This window comes from Lactuca serriola, chromosome 3 (assembly GCF_051521515.1).
Source record: "Lactuca serriola cultivar US96UC23 chromosome 3, Lser_US96UC23_V15, whole genome shotgun sequence".
Lineage (NCBI taxonomy): Eukaryota > Viridiplantae > Streptophyta > Magnoliopsida > Asterales > Asteraceae > Lactuca > Lactuca serriola.
In genome coordinates, this window is record NC_136410.1 from 282,996,634 (window position 1) to 283,012,132 (window position 15,499).

The following is a 15,499-nucleotide window of genomic DNA, read 5'->3' on the forward strand; positions in this document are numbered from 1 at the left end:
CAATCTGATCACCAGTATGGCCCCGATTGCTAAGGCGTCATATCGCCTTGTACAACCAAAGTTGCAGGAGTTGTCGTCTCAACATCAGGAGCTATTGGGAAAGCAATTTATTAGACCTAGCAGTTTGCCTTGGGTAGGACTGATTCTATTTGTGAAGAAGAATGATGGGTCTCATTGTATGTGCATAGACTACCGCGAGTTTAACAAGTTGATACTAAAGAATCATTACCCACTCCTTAGGATTAATGACCACTTTGATCAGTTGCAGGATGCATCTTGGTTCTCCAAGATTGATATGAGGTCAGGTTACCACCAGATGAGAGTCATGGAGGAGAGTGTGGAGAAGATAGCATTTCCAACTCGTTATGCTCATTAGGAGTTCGTGGTGATGTAGTTCAATCTCACCAACGCACTTGCAATGTTCATGGATTTGATTAAACGGGTATGCAAACCGATGCTTGATCGGCCAACTATTGTTTTCATTGATGATATTCTGGTCTACTCCAAGATATGGAGCAGCATGAGAAGCATCTTAGAGAGATACATGGGGCTCTGAGATAAGAGTGGATTTATGCTAAGTTCTCCAAGTGCGAGTTCTGGTTACGAGAGGTCTAGTTTCTGGGACACCTTGTCAATCAGGACGAGATTTTGGTTGATCTAACAAAGATTATGGCATGTAACATCCTAAATTTTCAATAAAATTTTTCATTTTTAAATTAAGAAATCATTCTCATAAGAGATAATATTTCAACTACATTTGTTTTTCCAAAATCCATAACATTAAATTATGTAACACCGTAAATTTCAAAACAATTTTTCGCATTTTATACAAAACACAATTCATTCATTGTTCATAAAAACATCATTGTTTTAAACTCCAATTCATAGCATATAAAAATCCCAAGATCTCATAACATAAAATCCCGTGTGTGTACTGATCAGGCCGGCGCCTTCCCGTGATCCTCACTAGTACCTGAAACAAATAACACCAAACACTGTAAGCACAAAGCTTAGTGAGTTCCCCAAAATACCACACATAACACATATTAGCCACTTGAGGCTATAACTCTGTGGGTCCGTGGACCCTACTCTGTGAACCCTCTGGTTCTAACTCTGTGAACCTTCCGGTTCTAACTCTATAAACATGCACGACATAAATCACATAGAAATAATACAGTACAACACATATCATATATATAGCATACAAATACTCTGTGACATAACTCTGGTTACCTACTCAAGGTAAAGTATAGTGAGAAGACTCACCTCGCGTATCTCGATAACTTGTAAATCCCTAAAATCACTAGTGCTCGATCTCCCGAGCTATAGTCCTCCTATAACACAATACATCTCTAATTAACACTTTCCCAACTAAGGTTGACTAACCCTATCAAGTCAACACCGGTCAACTCTGGTCAATGGTCAACGGTCAACCCAACTCGCCGAGTCTGGCGTGGACTCGCCGAGTCTCTACGGGGACCCGATTCCTCTGAGTCCCTTCCGACTCATCGAGTCACTCACCCAACTCGGTTACTCAACCCCTGGTTTGAAATCCCTGAACAACCCGCACCAACTCGTCGAGTCTGCCAATGGACTCGGCGAGTGCATTCCATACACAACCCTAAACAACCTTCTGAGGTCAGATATGTTCCACTAACTCATAGATCCAGTCCTTCCAAGCTTATTTATCACGTAAAGTTCATGTCTTGGTGCTCATATCACACCTAATGACTCATAAATGGTGTTTTACCCTCAAGCACAAAGATCCCAAACCAAAACCTCCATGGATTCATAAAAAGCTTGGACAAAGGGACACTCTGGACCTCCAAGGGTCCAGATCCAGAACCTAACTCGCTTAAGGGACCAAGGGAGCACTAGATCTAGCCACAAAAGGACTCAATGTAACACCGTGAATTTCAAAATAATTTTTCACAATTTATAAAAACATTTCTCATTAACTTTTCATAAAACATCAAGTTTAAATCTCAATTCGCATTATACAAAATCCCAAGATCAATGTATATCAAAAATCCCATGCGTGTGTACAGATCAAGCCGGTGCCTTCCCACGGTCATCGCTAGTACCTGAAACAACAACACTAACACTGTAAGCACAAAGCTTAGTGAGTTCCCCAAAATACCACATAAACACATATATATGTTAGCCACTCGAGGCTATAACTCTGTGGGTCCGTGCACCCAAGCTCTGTGAACCCTCAGGTTCTAACTCTGGGAACCTTCCGGTTCCAACTCTACAAACATGCACAGCATAAGTCACATAGACATCATGCAGTACAACACATAGCATACACATAACATACACATACTCTAACACATAACTCTGATTACCTACTCGAGGTAAAGTATAGTGAGAAGACTCACCTTGTGAATATCGATAGCTAGCAAATCCCGAAATCACACGTGCTCGATCCTCCAAGCTACAATCTCCCTATAACATCATATGTCTCTAGTTAACACTTTTAACACTAAGGTTGACTATCCCTCAAAAGTCAACACTGGTCAACTCTGGTCAATGGTCAACGGTCAACGGTCAACTTTGACCGGACTCGGCGAGTGCACTAAGGCGACTCGGCGAGTCTAGACGTTTTCACCAACTCTCTAGGATTCCTTTTTTACACGTCGAGTACCCCCCCTGACTCGACGAGTTCCTCCTGGCAGAATCGCGGGGCCACCCCGACTCAACTCGCCGAATCTCAAGAACCACTCGGCGAGTCCCAGCTCGACTCAGTCCACCTGACCACCCTCTCTAACTCGCCCTAACTCACTAAGTCAACCTATGACTCGACTGGACCACTCACTGGCCGATCTCAGGGCAATCTTCAAGCTACTCGCTGAGTCTGCTCATCGGACTCGGCGAGTCCATGCCATGCAATCACTCAAACTCGCTTCTAAGGTCAGATCTGCTCCAACAATTCATAGATCTGGCCTTCCTAGACTGATTCATCACGTAAAGCCCTTATCTTGGTGTTCACAACACACCCCATGGCTCATAAATAGCATTTTGACCCAAGGCATAAGGATTCCAATCCAAAACCTCCATTGATTCACAAAAAGCTTGGGCAAAGGGACACTCTGGACCTCCAAAGGTCCAGATCTACAACTTGACTCACTCAAGGGACCAAGGAAGCACTAGATCTTATCATAAAAGGGCTCAATAAGCCCTAAATCAACATAAATCTCAACATAGCAGAAATAGCTCGAAGAATATACCTCAAATGCGATGTTCTGGACCTCAAGCCTTCAGGAAGTGGTTCCCCCTTGCTTTCCCTTAGCTAATGCTTCTCTTTCCTTGCAAAAAGATACCTCCAAGGTCAATAATGGCTTCCTACTTTGCTCCAAACGCTCACACTTGCTAGGGTTTCGCTCAAGGGACTGGTGAGCACAAATGACGACCATAAGGCCCTTTAAATAGGTCCCAAACCCGAGAAATTAGGGTTTCATTAAACAGCGCAGACTCGCCGAGTCCATACCCTGGACTCGTCGAGTCCAAGCGCGAACCCGTGCCCAAATCGCGATCCTACTCGGCGAGTCTGAGCTCCAACTCGCCGAGTACCCTCACAAAACAACAAAAAATTGAAAGCATAAAAGATACTTGGAAATCCGGGCTATTACAACTCTCCCCCACTAGAACTAGACTTCGCCCTCGAAGTCTCGCTCTATAAATAGCTCCGGATGCTGCTCACGCATCTCACGCTCCGGCTCCCAGGTCATCTCTGATCCCTTCCGATGTTGCCACCGAACCAACACCAAGGGTACCTCCTTGTTCCTCAGAACCTTGATCTTCCGATCTCTGATGGCCACCGGCCTCTCGGCATAATTCAGGCTCGCATCCACCTGAATATTCTCTAATGGAACCACTGCCGACTCATCGGCTATACACTTTCTCAGCTGCGACACATGAAAAGTGTCGTGAATCTGCCCCAACTCTGCTGGTAAATCCAAACGATAGGCTACCCGGCCTACCTTCGCAACCACACGGAATGGACCAATATACCGGGGCCCCAACTTGCCCTTCTTCCTGAATCGAATCACTCCTTTCCAAGGAGAGACCTTCAGGAGAACGAAGTCGCCGACCTGAAACTCAAGCTCGGACCGGCGTCTATCTGCATAACTCTTCTGTCGGCTCTGAGCGGTCAACAACCTCTGTCTGACCTGCTGAATCTGCTCTGTCGTCTGAAGCACGATCTCTGTACTGCCCATCACTCGCTGCCCAACTTCTCCCCAACAAATGGGGGTACGACACCTCCTCCCATACAACAGCTCAAAGGGTGGCATACCAATGCTCGAATGATGGCTGTTGTTGTAGGAAAACTCTGCCAAGGGTAAATACGCATCCCAGCTACCCCCGAAATCCAACACACATGCCCAGAGCATGTCCTCAAGCGTCTGAATCGTCCACTCACTCTGACCGTCTGTCTGGGGATGATATGCGGTACTAAAATGAAGTCTAGTACCCAACTCCTCATGAAATTTCTTCCAGAACCTGGAAGTGAAACGCACATCACGGTCCGAAACAATCGAGATCGGCACCCCATGCCGAGATACCACTTCCCTCACATACACCTCCGCCAATTTCTCTGCTGAAGAACTCTCACTAATGGCAAGGAAGTGAGCACTCTTCATCAACCTGTCCACAATCACCCAAATCGCATCAACTCCTATGGCAGTCCTCGGCAATTTGGTGATGAAATCCATAGTGATCTGTTCCCACTTCCACTCGGGAACCTCCAATGGCTGCAACTTGCCATGCGGCCTCTGGTGCTCGGCCTTAACCCTACGGCAGGTCAAGCACCTCTCTACAAACCATGCGACGTCCCTCTTCATACAGGGCCACCAATACTCCTTTCTCAAATCCAAATACATCTTAGTGGCCCCCGGATGGATCGAAAATTTCGACCGATGAGCCTCCTCCATCAAAGTGGTACGCGTTCCTCCCACAAACGGTACCCAGATACGCCCCTGAAATGTTATAAGACCCCGACCATCGGTCACGAACTCAGAAACCAAACCAACAACCCGTTCCCTCTTCTGCATCTTAGGTTGCACAGCCTCGGCCTATGCCCCGCGAATGGCGTCCAATACCGGAGCTATCACGGTCAATCTCAAACACACATCCCGCAGTGGAGTGCTCTCCGCCCTGCGGCTCAACACATCGGCTACCACATTAGCCTTGCCTGGGTGGTACAGGATCTCACAATCATAATCCTTGACCACATCCAACCACCTTCTCTGACGCATATTTAGGTTGGGCTGATCCATCAAATACTTCAAACTCTTATGGTCCGTGTATATCGTACACTGAACCCCATACAAGTAGTGACGCCAAATCTTGAGGGCGAACACCACTGCTCCCAACTCTAGATCATGGGTGGGATATCTCGTCTCATGAGGCTTCAGCTGCCTCGATGCATATGCTATCACTTGCCCTCTTTGCATCAGCACCGCTCCCAATCCCACAATCGATGCATCACAGAATACCACAAAGTCCTCCATTCCTTCCGGAAGAGCTAACACCGGGGCTTCGCACAACCTCTGCCGAAGTGTCTCAAAGGAGGCCTGCTGCTCGGGGCCCCCATGAAAAAGCAACACCCTTCCGGGTCAATCTGGTGAGTGGCACTGCGATCTTGGAGAAATCCTTGATAAATCTCCGATAATACCCTGCCAACCCTAGGAAACTCTTGATCTCGGAGGGTGACTTCGGCACCTCCCAACTCATCACTGCCTCCACCTTGGCCGGATCGACCAAAATCCCTTCCTGGTTAACGAGATGTCCTAAGAACTGAACCTCCCGCAACCAGAAATCACACTTGGAGAATTTGGCATAGAGCCTCTCCGATCTCAGAACTCCTAGAACCTCTCTAAGATGCTCCTCATGTTGCTCTCTAGATCTCGAATATACCAGAATGTCGTCGAAAAACACAATCACCGACCGATCCAGCATCGGCCTACACACTCGGTTCATAAGATCCATGAACACTGCCGGGGCATTGGTGAGCCCAAAAGGCATCACCACAAACTCATAATGCCCATAACGCGTCCTGAACGTTGTCTTCTGGACGTCCTCATCCCGCACTCTCACCTGATGATATCCCGACCTCAAATCAATCTTGGAGAACCAAGATGCTCCCTGCAACTGGTCGAATAAATCGTCGATCCTCGGTAACGGGTAACGGTTCTTGATCGTCAGCTTGTTCAACTCCCGGTAGTCAATGCACATCCGGTGTGAACCATCCTTCTTCTTGACAAACAAAATAGGTGCTCCCCACGGCGAGCTGCTCGGCCGAATAAATCCCTTCCCCAGCAACTCCTGGAGCTGCGAGGATAACTCTTGCATCTCTGGAGGTACAAGGCGATAAGGCACCTTAGCGATAGGCGCAGCCCCCGGAACCAAATCGATACTGAACTCCACTTGCCTCACAGGAGGCACACCCGACAACTCCTCGGGAAATACATTCGGGAACTCGCGCACTACCGGAACCTCCTCCACTGAACTCGGCCTCTCGGAAATCACCCGCGTATCCACCACATACGCCACAAAACCCTTACAACCCTGCTGTAGACACTGCCTCGCCCTAGCGGCCGAACAAAACGCTGATCCTGAACATGTACCCTCGCCGTACACCGAAAGAACTCCCCCACTAGGGTCTCGTATCGTCACCAGCTGTCGCTCATAGTCGATGACCGCACCGAATCTGCTCAACCAATCCATGCCCACAATGACACAGATATGACCCATAGCAATAGGAATCAGATCAATCGGGAACTCAACACCGAATATCTCAACTACGCAACCTCGGAGAACCTCCGTGGCATATATCACCCTCTCATCAGCTATGGAAACTCTCAGAGGCCGACTCAACGCCTCACGACTAACACTGATATGCTGACTAAAAGCCAAAGATACAAAAGACCGACTCGCACCCGAGTCAAATAACACCAAGGCAGGTACAGAATTCACAAGAAAAGTACCTACGCATAACATAACATAAGCATAATATCTCAACATCAAAATAAATACATGAAGGAATACATACCAGCCACGACATCGGGCGTTGCGCGGACCTCCTCCGCGGTCAGCTGAAAAGCTCTCCCTCGTGCCCTCGGCGCCTTGGCCTTCACTGGCCGACTCTCTATAGCTCTGATGGCGGCAGGGGCATATCCCTGAGGTGCTCCTTGAGATGACCCTCGCAGCTGCAGACACTCTGCCTTCCGGTGTCCGGTCTGATTGCAGTGGAAGCACACTGCAAACCCCTTGGGGCAATCCTTGGCCATATGCCCTTCCTTGCCACATTTGTAGCAAGATCCCGCTCGGCAGACTCCATCATGACCCTTGCCACACTTCCCACTAGTGCGGCCCTTCAGGCTCCCTGGTTTGGGATCAGCGGGCTTGGCCCGCTTGGCTGCCGGCTGAGACTGTGCCGGTCGCCGATCCCTCCCCTGAGACTCCGTATCCTCCCTAGCCTGAGTCTCCAGCTCAATCTCCCTCTTCCGGGCATTTTCCTGAAGCTTAGCAAATGTCCGGTACGAGGTGTTCGCCGCGAACTCCCGAATATCCCGCCTCAAAACGCTCAAATAACGGCTCATACGTGCCTGCTCAGTGGACACGTGCTCAGGGCAGAACATCGCCCTCTCATGAAACATCCTCGTGATCGCTGTAACCGACTCAGTACCCTGTTTGAGGGTCAGAAACTCCTGTGCCAAACGCTCCCTCTCCACCTGGGGAACGTACTCATCTCGGAACATGAAAGTGAACCTCTCCCAGGTCACTGCCGCAAGCTCAGCAGGCGTATAATGCGCTGTCACAAACTTCCACCAGTCCTTCGCTCCCAAGCGAAGCTGGTTCAGCGCGAACCGGACCTTCAAATGCTCAGGAGATGAGCAAGTGAAGAAACACCCCTCAATATCAGATATCCACCTCATCGCTGCCACCGGATCCTGGGTCCCATCAAACCCTGGTGGTTTTGTGTTGCTGAACTCTCGGAACAGCAACACATCACCACCTTGCGGCCTCGCAGCAGCAATCGCTGCAGAAGCCGCTGCAACAGCAGCCTCGGAAAGAGCGGCATAACGCTCATCAAACGTCTCAATCAGCGTGGTCTTTATAGACCCAAACATCTCCTGTATCTCTGCCCTGGTGGCCGCAGCCACCTCCTCATGAATGATCCGACGGATCTCCTCATCACTGGTACCACTGCTCTCGGGCATCAAGCGTGTCCTCACCATGATCTACATCTGAAATACAACATACGATAAATTAGAACCCTTACGAGCTTACTCACACTTGTCAACTCTCTCCTCCTTGATTCTTGGTATTCCAAAGATTGTTACTTGGGCCGTACACCGCTCCGGTGCTTTCAGTAGTACGGGCCCAATACTATTGTCCACACCGTATCAGAATACACCCCAAGTCCTCCTCTTAAGATCCCAATTTCCAAGTACTCTATCATGCATAGACCTCCTTCTATTAGATCTCTCATAAACCCCTTGCTGCTACCTACTCACTCTCAAGCATCTCATAGCAGCTCACCTCTTCCTAAGCTAAGGCATCACAAATCAGGCCACTCTAGTCCTAATAGGAATACCTAGCCTACTCTAGCATGCGAATACATCATATTAATATCAATATCACATAAGATAAGGGTATTTTGGGAAATCACCGTTCGGGCGCGGACTGATCGTACACACAACTCTGCTCTGCATTTTCAAAATCTTTTATACTTCTCTTTTTTTTTTTTGAAAATATTTCTCAAATCCTCAGTTTGAGTTCAAATACGCCCGAAGGTGTACTCGAATCCCTCAAACCAAGGCTCTGATACCAACTTGTAATACCGTGAATTTCAAAATAATTTTTCACAATTTATAAAAACATTTCTCATTAACTTTTCATAAAACATCAAGTTTAAATCTCAATTCGCATTATACAAAATCCCAAGATCAATGTATATCAAAAATCCCATGCGTGTGTACAGATCAAGCCGGCGCCTTCCCACGGTCATCGCTAGTACCTGAAACAACAACACTAACACTGTAAGCACAAAGCTTAGTGAGTTCCCCAAAATACCACATAAACACATATATATGTTAGCCCTCGAGGCTATAACTTTGTGGGTCCGTGCACCCAAGCTCTGTGAACCCTCAGGTTCTAACTCTGGGAACCTTCCGGTTCCAACTCTACAAACATGCACAGCATAAGTCACATAGACATCATGCAGTACAACACATAGCATACACATAACATACACATACTCTAACACATAACTCTGATTACCTACTCGAGGTAAAGTATAGTGAGAAGACTCGCCTTGTGAATATCGATAGCTAGCAAATCCCGAAATCACACGTGCTCGATCCTCCGAGCTACAATCTCCCTATAACATCATATGTCTCTAGTTAACACTTTTAACACTAAGGTTGACTATCCCTCAAAAGTCAACACTGGTCAACTCTGGTCAATGGTCAACGGTCAACGGTCAACTTTGACCGGACTCGACGATTGCACTAAGGCGACTCGGCGAGTCTAGACGTTTTCACCAACTCTCTAGGATTCCCTTTTTACACGTCGAGTACCCCCCCTGACTCGACGAGTTCCTCCTGGCAGAATCGCGGGGCCACCCCGACTCAACTCGTCGAGTCTCAAGAACCACTCGGCGAGTCCCAGCTCGACTCAGTCCACCTGACCACCCTCTCTAACTCGCCCTGACTCACTGAGTCAACCTATGACTCGACTAGACCACTCACTGGCCAATCTCAGGGCAATCTTCAAGCTACTCGCCGAGTCTGCTCATCGGACTCGGCGAGTCCATGCCATGCAATCACTCAAACTCGCTTCTAAGGTCAGATCTGCTCCAACAATTCATAGATCTGGCCTTCCTAGACTGATTCATCATGTAAAGCCCTTATCTTGGTGTTCACAACACACCCCATGGCTCATAAATAGCATTTTGACCCAATGCATAAGGATTCCAATCCAAAACCTCCATTGATTCACAAAAAGCTTAGGCAAAGGGACACTCTGGACCTCCAAAGGTCCAGATCTACAACTTGACTCACTCAAGGGACCAAGGAAGCACTAGATCTTATCATAAAAGGGCTCAATAAGCCCTAAATCAACATAAATCTCAACATAGCAGAAATAGCTCGAAGAATATACCTCAAATGCGATGTTCTAGACCTCAAGCCTTCAGGAAGTGGTTCCCCCTTGCTTTCCCTTAGCTAATGCTTCTCTTTCCTTGCAAAAAGATACCTCCAAGGTCAATAATGGCTTCCTACTTTGCTCCAAATGCTCACACTTGCTAGGGTTTCGCTCAAGGGACTGGTGAGCACAAATGACGACCATAAGGCCCTTTAAATAGGTCCCAAACCCGAGAAATTAGGGTTTCATTAAACAGCGCAGACTCGCCGAGTCCATACCCTGGACTCGCCGAGTCCAGGTGCAAACCCGTGCCCAAATCGCGATCCTACTCGGCGAGTTTGAGCTCCAACTCGCCGAGTACCCTCACAAAACAACAAAAAATTGAAAGCATAAAAGATACCTGGAAATCCGGGCTGTTACACTCAATAAGCCCTAAATCAACATGAACACCACCTCAACAGAAAAGGGTTCGAAAATAGTACCTCAAACGTGATGTTCTGGACCTCAAATCTTTAGGAAGTTAATCCTCTTGCTTCCTCTTGGCTATAGCTTCCTTTCCGTTGCTAGACAACACCTCCAAGGTCAACAATGGCTCCTTCTCTCACTCCAAACGCTCAAGTTCACTAGGGTTTCGCTCTGGGGACTGGTGAGCACAAATGACGACCATAAGGCCCTTTAAATAGGACCCAAACCCGAGAAATTAGGTGTCATTAAACAGCGAGGACTCGCCGAGTCCACCAATGCGACTTGTCGAGTCCGGTCATTAATCCGGATGAGAAATCGCGTCTCTACTCGGCGAGTCTACGCACCAACTCGCCGAGTCTTCCACAAAACTCAAAATAAAAATGAATAAATATAATACCTGAAATTCCGGATGTTACAAATTATCCAAAAACATCGGAGTGTCCCAACTAAAACGCCAGAGAGTGCATACCGCGCCATCAAGCCAGGACCTTGCCCTTATTTCCTAAAGTACCTGAAATAATCAACGAACTGTAAGCTAACGCTTACTAAGTTCCCCATAACATACCCCCACACAATCCACATGAACATATAAACCATATCAACCATATATGCTACATAAGCCATGCATATAAACATATAAGGAAGCTATGGAAACCCTCCAAGGTCTTACACCGGGTGCCACTAGAACCCCCACGTGGTCTTAACCCACTGCCATGGGAACCCCCACATGGTCTTAACTATCTGCCATGGAAACCCCCACATGGTCTTAACTGCCTGCCATAGGAACGCCCATATGGTCTTCCCTAACACGAAAATATCATACAAACTAAACATGCAAACATACTAGGATGTCATGGAAACCTTCCAAGGTCTTACACTAAATTCCATGGGAACCCCCGCATGGTCTTAGTCAACTGCCATGGGAACCCTCCCAGGGTCTTCCATACTAGTATCACAAGGATAACTATCATATCACATATTACACAACACTACTAGAAAAACAGCCTTTTACGACACGCAAATAACGACACGCACTAATTTACGATACGCATTTTTTGGGCATCCTAAAAATACTGTCAGTTTTCTAAAATTTGAAGGATAGTGGACACGCATTTTTGCGTGCCTGAAATTTGTGTCCAACAAAAAAAACACGGAGGGCACCTCTTATAAAAAATGTGTCGTCTAAAGATGTCGCTTTATATTTTTTTTAGGAAAGCGCGTTCTTAAACGTAGAATGGCGGGAAATGAAATCCCAAAAAGATAAACGCCCCGCCTGATGCATCTCCTTCTAAAATCCTCTACCAAAGAACCCTAAGCCCGTCTTCCTGTACCTCGATCTGCGCTCTCTCTCCCTTCTCTTTTGAAGCCCTAAGCCACCACCACCAGCATCGAACCTCATCTGCTCTAAGAGTTCGGAGTGCATCTGATGACATCAACATTAACACTATTGCGTCTGATTAAACCACACATGGAACCGTTTCACAAATTGAAGATGACAACCCAGACCCGCCACCACTTCTCTCTCCTCGTCCATTTCGTTCTCACACACGTATCTTCTTCCTCTCTCTAACATCCTTTGAAGAAGATAAAGAATCCATGAAATAATCGCAGGTTTTTTTATGTGTGGCGGTGGTTCCTCTGTCCGATAATACCATATAAGAACCCTATTTCTATTTCTTAATGAGCTATATTCATTTGTTGGTGAAGAGATCCAATGGCATTTGGCGAGACACGAGGCTTGCGTTAAGTTAGACCAGTCTCATTATTTCTTCTCGTTACACACTCCAAAGGAGAAAGAACACGAAGCTATGATGTTAAATTACGGACTGACATTTGCTTCAAAAGGACAAGACAAGTTGTTGAAAGAAATGGATGAGTTATTGGAGCATTGCTGTAGTTTCTCGGTGCAAAAAGAGGAGGAGAAGAAGGGCGCTTTGGATTTAACAATGGCGGAACGAATGATTCCCTCAGATCTGAAAATGGAAGCAAATAAGGAATAGATGGAGCAGATTTGTAGAGCTTATTGGACAAAATTAGCCCCAAATGTGGAGGATTACAGTACGAAGGCTACAAAATTAATTGTTGCGGGTTCAGGGCAACTTGTTAAAGGGATTCTCTGGTGTGGAGATATTACAGTGGATAGATTGATCAAGGGTAATGAGATTTTGAAGCTAAAGATCGGACCTGCTAGCAACACAACAATTAATCCTGAACTTCTAAAGGCTATACACAGGTTTTGAAGTTCATGTTGAAACTATTTTCTTATATGCTTTCCAAGATTCTTCTGTGAATATTTGCATTTTGATTCTGTGGGTGATTCTTCTAGGGTTAATAAGGTGACGAAGATGACAGAGACAGTTGTTGGTGGACTTCTTTCTGGCGTTCTGAAGATTACTGGATTCTTTACAAGCTCTGTTGCTAGCTCTAAACTTGGCAAGAAGTTCTTCAAGTTTTTGCCTGGGGAAATTGCACTCGCGACCCTGGATGGATTTAGTAAGTTCTCTCTTACATTATTCTTAATTTGACAAAAACTAAAAACTGCAACTTTTAAATTTAAAAACTATCAACTAATTTGATATAAATGTTTGTGTATAGGTAAAATTTATGATGCTTTTGAAGTTTCTGGAAAGAATATAATGTCAACATCATCTACTGTGACAACAGAACTTGTCAGCCACAAGTAAGTCTATGAAAGGCCTTCCTAAATCTTTTCTCAATCGCTTTACAAAAGTATATGTTGATGACATTATGAATTTTATCTTTGTGTGTGGCTTTTATAAACACAATAAACATTATATCTTACCTTTTTTTCTTGTTGTTGGCCCAACAATTGAGTATACAGGACTTTGGTACTCAAGCAGATGACAATCAACAAGAACTAACTGTGGGATCTGAGTTATGAGTTATGCTTATGTGATTTTGGGAATTGACAGGAGGTTAACTCAACAAGTCAAATTCTAATATTTTTTTCTATGCCTAGGTGAAGGGCAAGTGTGTAAAGATATCAGAAAGCTAGGACAATCATACACTATATTTGCGAAATATTAGCAAAACATGGAAAAAGGAGGAAGTAAGTTTACTCTTTGAGGCATTTTATCAAATAACTTATGTGCAGAGACAAAGAGTTTACTCTTTGAGGCCTTTTATCATCCGTTCAGAGATATGATTGAAATTGTAGCTAATAGGCTGCGATCAATGGTGGTTGCAGAGGTATGTCTTCAAAAACTACTTTCTTTCAACATTATTTATCAAGGGTATATTTGTAATTAACCGAATTAATAGGTGCCAAAGCTTGCTTCAGCAGCTGAGTACTTCTTTAAAATGGGAGTTGAAGGGAAGAGGTTTCGACCCACTTTAATTTCATTTTTATTTCTTTGATTATTGATATCATATTATCATGTTGTTGTTGTAAAATATTGAAAAAAAAATCAGGTTATTTTATTAATGGCAACAACTTTAAATGTTCAAATTTCTAAGCCAGCATCAGAAGGGGTTGTGGATATGTTCTTAACAGCGTTGAGGTTGAGACAATAATCGATTGTTGAAATCATAGAGATGATTCATGTTAGGTTTGTTTTTTTTAATATTAGTTTTAATATTTCTTTTTACAATTGTATTTTATTAGAAAGAAAATATATTTTTTTCAATCTCAGGTTGCTAGTCTCCTTCATGATGATGTATTGGATGATGCTGATACAACACATGAGATTGGATGTCTTAACTTTGTGATGGGAAATAAGGTGTTATATCTTTTTTCAGAAAAAAATAAACAAGGGCAAATTGGTAAATATGAACATTGAAATTTTGACTATAATGATGATGCAGCTTGCAGTATTGGCTGGATATTTCTTGCTTTTTAGAGCTTGTATAACCCTCGCCTCTTTAAAAAACACAGAGGTATCCACCATTCCACTCCATTAATATCTTTATTTTTATTTTTTTAATTTTTAATAACCTCTCATTATATTCTACTTTTTTTTAATAACCTATGTTGCTGGAACAGTTGCTCTGATGATTGTTCCTGTCATAGGTATCTCCCCTGAATCATCATCACATGCATCAAGCATCTTTAATTATGCTCTTAGTCTTGGCATTGGAAATCAGCTCATGAATATCCTTAGAGATGTAGGAGAAGAGTAAGTTTTCCACTTTGATAGTCGATGGCCGATATGTTCATATTTAAATTTCAAATCTCTATTACCCCATGTTAGCAATGTATTGTACTTGTTAAATTAAATATTAAATAAAAACCCCATTTACAAAAAAACAAAAAAAAAATTTTTATTTTTGTGCCATTTACCTGAAAAGTCATTTTCAATTTTTTACAAAAAAAATCCATTGGTTACCTTCCATAGCCTATTAACAGGTCCACCATTTGCATAACCGAAATTTTCACAAAATGCATTAGGTTTTGATCCCCTTTTGTTATTAAAAGTATCATCATTAGTACTATTACTTTTTTATTTTTTATTTTTTGTTTTCTGGTTTTTGGTTTTTTGATTTCAGGTCAAAAACTTTAAACCGTATTAAACCTGTTCAATTAAACTGTTCTTTAAAGTTGTTGAAAATCACAAATCAACCTACTAATTTTGCATTTGTTCAATTTTTGACAGCTCTAATTGAGCATCTTGTTTATTTATTTTTTTCTAATTCAACATTTTGTTAAATTTTTTTTAAGGATATTGAATTAGGAGAATATCCAGGAGTTGATGACAGCTGGATGAACACTATCCATCGTTACAAACACTGAATCATCGCGAACCCTCTTCAGAATTGTGAAATCTGGTGCGACTGCTTTCACATCCTCCCGGTGTTTAGCTCCACTGATTGTGAACTTCTGGAGACGAATCAAGAGCATTTCATATTCTTCATAAGGTATAGT

At 44.3% G+C, this 15,499-nt stretch overlaps 1 pseudogene; it reads left to right on the forward strand.

The window, feature by feature from the left end:
• Positions 1-16: 16 nt before the first annotated feature.
• Positions 17-13,301, forward strand: LOC145096273 (protein EARLY-RESPONSIVE TO DEHYDRATION 7, chloroplastic-like; annotated as a pseudogene).
• The last annotated feature ends 2,198 nt before the right edge of the window (positions 13,302-15,499 follow it).